Raw genomic sequence first — 6,483 nt, forward strand, 5'->3', positions numbered from 1 at the left:
GTCCAAAGAGGGTTAATCAGAAATTTTGGCTCTACACAAAATGGATTGCAACTCTAGGCAGGCTAAAGGTAGCTACTGAGGTCTGCAGAGGACAGCCTGCTCTCTTGGACAATCACTGACAATGTAATGACATACAATCAGGACAAAGTCCGTCTGAAGAATTTTTCCAGCCGATTATGACCTCTGAAAACTCTAAATCCACTTAGTGAAAGATATCCTATGGTCAATGTAAACCTTGCAATTTTGTTAGAACATTCTGATTTTAGCAAGGGTCTCCACAACCTCGGCTCTGTTATCTGCACATCCATTGTTTAGTATATGATGATACGCATTTAGCACATATTAATGCTACAAAGTAATCTTTTCTGTCAAACAGTCTGGTCATGTCCACATACACCTACAGTGACCATATTTTCTTGGAAAAAATAAAGGGGCAAATCAGAAAGAGGGTTGTAAGGATTAAAATTGTTAATTGTTTATCACTTTATTTTACAAAGGAAAATTCAAGAGCAAAACCAAGAAAAACTTTACAAAAATGCATATTCTGATAAAAATATCTAAAAAGCATAAGAAACTATGAAGTTATAAGAAGCAAGTATTAAAAAGGATTTCTGCAATCAGACTGTGAATTAAGTGGTACCACTTGTACGGTAAAAGTTAAATGACCAAAATAAAGGACAAAAGTGGGTTTTTGAAAAATAAATACATCTAAAGGACAGCTTTCTGAAATAAAGGACTATCCTTTATAATAAAGGATGAATGGTCACTGTAGATATAGCCTACAATCTGGATGGGGAACAACAGGCTTTGGCTGAACCCTGGTAAGACTGAGTGGCTGTGAGTTAAGGGCTCTGCCGTTTCCGGGACTTTGTCATCTTTGGTTTTGGATGGGGTTGCACTGCCCCAGACAGACCCAATGCCTAACTTGGGGGTCCTCATGGACTCACGGCTCCTGCTCGAAGAGCAGGTGGCAGCCGTGGCCAGAAGGGCCTTTGCACAGCTGCGTGTTGTGCACCAGTTACGCCCTTTCCTGGATCGGGAGGCCCTTCAGACAGTCACTCATGCCCTTGTTATCTCCCATATAGATTACTGCAATGCGCTCTACATGGGGCTACCCTTGAAGAGTATCCTGAAGCTTCAGCTGGTCCAGAATGCAGCCCAGTGGGCTATTTTTGGTGCCCCTAGAAGGGCGCATATAATACCTTTGCTTCGCAAGCTGCACTGGATACCAGTGTGCTTCCGGGTCCAATTCAAGGTGTTGGTTATCACCTTTAAAGCCCTACATGGCATGGGACCGGGTTACCTAAGGGACAGCCTTTTCCCTGCTTCATCAGCCTGTCCCACCCGGTCATGCAGAGAGGGCATGCTGCGGACCCCGTCTGCAAGAGAATTCCATCTGGCGGGGTCCAGGAGGCAGCCCTTCTCTGCAGTGGCGCCCGCCCTTTGGAACATCTTGCCCCTGGAGGTGAGATTAGCCCCATCGCTCCTAGTCTTCTGGAGGAAGTTGAAGACCTGGCTCTGCCATCGGGCTTGGGGCAGGGAGGAGAATAATCATACTTGGGGTTGGCTAGTGCCTTGAAGTGCCCCTCCTACACAAGGATTGAATGAGACCATAGCCACCGGGATTTTATTATATTTGGTAGTTTTTAAAACTGTTTTAGTCTATATTTTATACCGGAATTTTATTGTATAATTATTGTTTTATGCTGTAAACCACCCAGAGTCCCTCGGTTCGGAGGAGATGGGCAGTGAAAAATTTGATAGATAGATAGATAGATAGATAGATAGATAGATAGATAGATAGATAGAGGCAAGCTTTGGAACGGGCAGCCATTTAGAAATAAATCACCAGATTAAATCAAGCATCCAGATAGTTTATCATTTCAGGTATGCTACTAACAGTGCAATGATACTTTCTACAAGTAGGAACTGCAACCCCCATTAATTTTAGGAGCTTTGAACTAGACCAAGTTAGCCATGCTTTACTTCAACTGAAATCAATGGGATATGTTATGAAAGAAGAACTGATAACCTACATTTCTTAGGGTATAAGTGACTATATATAATTAGTAGGGTGAGGATTTCTATGACCTAAAAATGTTAGAAATATGCAAGCATTTATGACCTTAAAACCATTTAAATATGACCAATTAAACCAAAAATATGACTTTTAAAGCAAAAATATGACTTTACAAGTTTTCTGAAATTAGCACCCAATTTTTAAAAATCTGTGCTTACACACACACACACACACACACACACAAAGTAAAAAGTTTTTTCACTTCCAGTGCAGAAGTGCTAGTACTGAAGTAATCAAATGAACATTTTGAGAGTAAAATGGTCATCCCCAGATTAGTTTTCATTAACAGCAGAATTGCATTGGATGACCACGTGCATCTTGAGGTTATCAAACTCAAAACTCCTTCTGTTGTCCACCAGTATGTTCTTGTATCTGGAGAAACTCCATTCGACATCACAAGAAGTTATAGGAACAAATTTGAAAAAAGCAAACTCATCTGGAGAAAATTCTGGCTCGAAGTCTTCAAATTTTGCTTCGAGCCCATTTAGAACGTTATTTATTTTGCAAAGTGTGGAATAACCCAGATTAGACTGCAGCACTCTTCGCAGTTTATCACTATTTTTTTTAGCCACTTTCCCCTTTCCTTGCTTTAAGTCACTCTCAGTTTGGTTTACAACGTTCAGTGCATCACTAAGTTCCATTCCTACAGTTTCAAGGCGGGTGATTGCTCTTGATAATCCACTGAAGTTAGATCCTGTATCTGCTAAGCTTCCAGCCAAGGTTTCAGAGAAGGAATCTTGCACAATCTTGATGGAGGAAGATTCACAACAGTCAAATTCTTTAACTATCTGCTGCAAGGAAGAATAATTTGTGAAATAATACATAGCCACATCCAGCCAAGTCCCCCAACGTGTCACGACAGGTTGGGGAAGGAAAGCAAAAGTAGGAGCAATTTCTTTGAACTTTTGTACTCAAAGTGGAGCTTTAATGAACATTTTTTTCTCATTTGAAATTATCTTATCAGGATAGTTGCTTCGAATCTCTTCAGCCACTCTGTGTAAACCATGTGCAAGGCATGTGATATGGATCATTTTTGGATAAAGAAGTTTAAGTCCCTTGGCTGCTTTAGTCATGTATGGAGAGGCATCTGTTACAAACAGAAGGATATTTCCTTTTTACACCATCCAGGCAGAGTAGTTTCATAGAATCGTCAAAGAACATAGCAATAGTGGAATTGTTTACTTTTTGTAGAGTTTCACATATTAGAAGAAATACTTCACCAGGCTTGTCACATTTCAGAGTGCCAATAATAACACTGGCTACATATCTTCCATTTACATCACTTGTTTCATCTATTGAAACCCATATTTTATTGTTGTCAACAGCAGATCTTATCTTTTCTAACACATCTTCATAGCAGGCAGAGATGTAATTTTTCCTTACAGTTGATTCATTTGAAATCAGGTGACTGGTGTACTTCTCCAAAAAATGCCTGAGACTACCACTACCTAATTTCCTTAAGGGAATATTTGAAATAACCATCATTGTACAGAGATCCTTACAAAATTCTGACTGGGTATTTGATGAACCTGCAGTTTATTTATTTATTTTATTTATTTATCTGATTTATCCCCGCCCATATCCTCCCATTGGGGGACTGGGCAGTTGAAGAGAAGCTCTCTCAAAAAGGAGATGTTGCCTGTTCTCAGTGAAGGTAAATCTTGCTAAACAAATCTTGTGTTTCACGGTGTCACAATGTTGTTGAATATTAAAACGCTTTTGGGCTGATACTGTAACTTCACATAATTTACAAAATGAATTATCACCATCGCTACTGAAAAATCCACTCCCCAAATTCTTGAACAAGACACTGTAATTTCACACTCACTGAATATCTACTTTTAGGCATGCTGAAATCAGATTGCAGCTCTCATGTGACTTCACCACCTGGAACACACACACACCTGAGTTGGGGAGCAAATGAGAAAAAGAAAAAAAAAGGCAAATTCTCACTCTTTTTTTTCAGGCCTGGTCAGGGGAGAAGCCTTTGTTCCCACCTCTCTCACACACACACACACACATCCCTCCCTGAGTTGGGGAGCAAATAAGAAAAAGAAAAATTTAAAAAAATCAGGCAAATTCTCACTTTCTTTGCTGGCTCGAACTTGCTGGCTTATCAGGAGGGTTGCCAATGACCAAAATATGACCAAAATATGATGTCTGTTACAAAATTAAGCAGAAATATGACATTACACCTTTAAAAAGTCAAAATATGACTTTTCAGGCAAAATAAAAAGCATCTAACTCTCACCAGATTACTCTAAAACATGTTTTAACCTAGTTATAAATTCAAATAAAGGTTCCAGAAGAAACATGACATGTCATAGAAATCCTCACCCTAACTATTAGGATATAACTTAATTAACCGATAAAAAATAATTTCCAAATGCAGGGAAAGGGTCATTTTATCATGCTTGATGGACTTGTAAAAAGGATAGGAAGTTACAATACACACAGTAATACAAAGAAATTTAAAGATTAATATTCAACTGAAAGCAGAACTTTTCTGCTGGACAGACAACTAGAAAAATCTATGGACAGTTGTTTTTGTACTGGTAACTGCAGCCAAGGTTATTATAAGCACAAGGATAGAAAGACTGAAATATTCACAATGGAGGAAGGGTTGGTAAAGGAGACAGAATTGGCAGAGATCACCAAAAAAAAAGACAATTTGTCAGTGACTGGAAACCCTTTATGATTTTTTTGCTGAAAAAGGGAAAAAATGAATTTGTGATCTATGGGTTTGATGATTAGAAAGGGTAGAATATGGAAAGAAGGGAGCCACGATGTAACCTCAGAGAGAGAGGGTAAAATATAAATGCATTTATAACTGCTCTAAAGATTGGAAGCTGCCGATTTGTATCTTTTTTTCTTTTTCTTTCATTCCTTTTCTATTAACTTATCTTTCACTTTTCTTTTTTCCTTTAAATTGGCATTTTTTTTGCTTTGTAAAAAAACCGCTTAAAATAATTTAAAAAAGAATTGAATAGGAAACTGGCATATTAACAAGCCAGCGTCAGCCTCCAGCATCCTCATTGTAGAATACCTTGGACATGTTTCTTTCCATACAGAAAAGGCTGTTTTGTCACTGGCTGTCCCCCCTGAGGCAGCACTTCAATGCATGAACACATTTTGTGTTTGCACCCGCAACAGTTTACCAAAGTTTGAATAAAACAGCAGCCTACCCCAGTTACAAACTCACCTTTTTGGGGGGGCTTGATAAGCAGAACAATTGCTTCCAGCCTGCTAGATAAAAAAAACCACAGCAGTCAGGGTCAAACCTGGCTTTGTGGGAACTCAAACCTGTTTTCTGATGGATCACCTGGTCTGCTCGCCCTAGGTGACCTTACTGGCCGCAGCAGAGCGGATGCCAGGACAGCGATGTTGCGTTGCTTTGGGAAGACTGGGGGCAGGTCTGTCCTAGAGAGAGGAAAGCCTGACCCCTATTTTTCTGAAAAGCAAGATTATTTTGTCCCTTCGGCTGTTCAGGTATTACTTTTCCAGAACTTTAAAGAAGTTTTTTAAGGCAAAATGGTCTTTCTATGCTTTTCATGGCTGTTTCTCTAAATTCGGGTTACTGGTTAAACCAGTGTTTCTCAACCTCAGCAACTTTAAAATAGGTGGACTTCAGCTCCCAGAATTCCCCAGAATGCATGCTGGCTGAGGAATTCTGGGAGCTGAAGTCCACCTATCTTAAAGTTGCTGAGGTTGAGAAACACTGGTTTAGACTCTGCAGCCTGACAACTTGCAGTGAGTGGAAGTCTGCAGATTACGCAAAAGCGCTCTGCACATGCCCCACATCTCTGCTCTCCCATCAGCCCAGCTGGGTAACCCGATAGCCGCCACGTCCTCCTGCGATACTCGCGAGTTCGCAGCAGGCGGACTCCTCTAAGATTTTCTGCTCACCGTTTTTCCAGGCAGGAGACGAAGAGCCCCTCCGTTCCGTTCCGCTGATTGGTTGAAAGGAGCACGAAGCTCGCCGAACCTTCGCGCGCTCCACTAGCCAGCGATGGGGGAGGCCGTTGACCCTCTCAGGGAAATCCAATGGTAGTGTCCCATAGGTGGCAAACGCTATCACGCATGCGCACTGCGGGCTACTTCGGGCGCCTATTGTTCCTTCTTTCGTTTGGAAGTGCGGGACGCCTAGAGGTAGGAAATGTGGAGTTACCCTCAAATCTCTATGAGATTATTCAGTAAAGTCATCGTTCTCTCTATTATCGTAACTCGAATGTGTCCCGATCCATTTGCAGAAAAACTTGAAACTGAGCTTTCTGTTCCGTTTGAGAGCAGGAAGAAAGCAGTCTTAGAACAACCTGAAAGTTCCTCCTGTAGGTTCTGCAAGGCTTATCTCTACGTTCTTAACAGAAGGCGAGAGATCCGCCTACAGAGACCATTTTCTATCA

The 6,483-nt window shown here is 40.8% G+C and overlaps 1 protein-coding gene across 1 annotated transcript in view; it reads right to left on the reverse strand.

Annotated features, from left to right (window-relative positions):
* NUDT5 (nudix hydrolase 5) overlaps positions 1–6,050 on the reverse strand; it is a 39,232-nt gene extending 33,182 nt beyond the window's left edge. Inside the window, exon 1 of the mRNA XM_063308167.1 lies at positions 5,987–6,050. The gene's annotated coding sequence lies outside the window, so the exon portion shown is untranslated. The remainder of the gene's footprint in view (positions 1–5,986) is intronic.
* Positions 6,051–6,483: the final 433 nt, after the last annotated feature.

This window comes from Candoia aspera, chromosome 7 (assembly GCF_035149785.1).
Source record: "Candoia aspera isolate rCanAsp1 chromosome 7, rCanAsp1.hap2, whole genome shotgun sequence".
Classification (NCBI taxonomy): Eukaryota; Metazoa; Chordata; class Lepidosauria; order Squamata; family Boidae; genus Candoia; species Candoia aspera.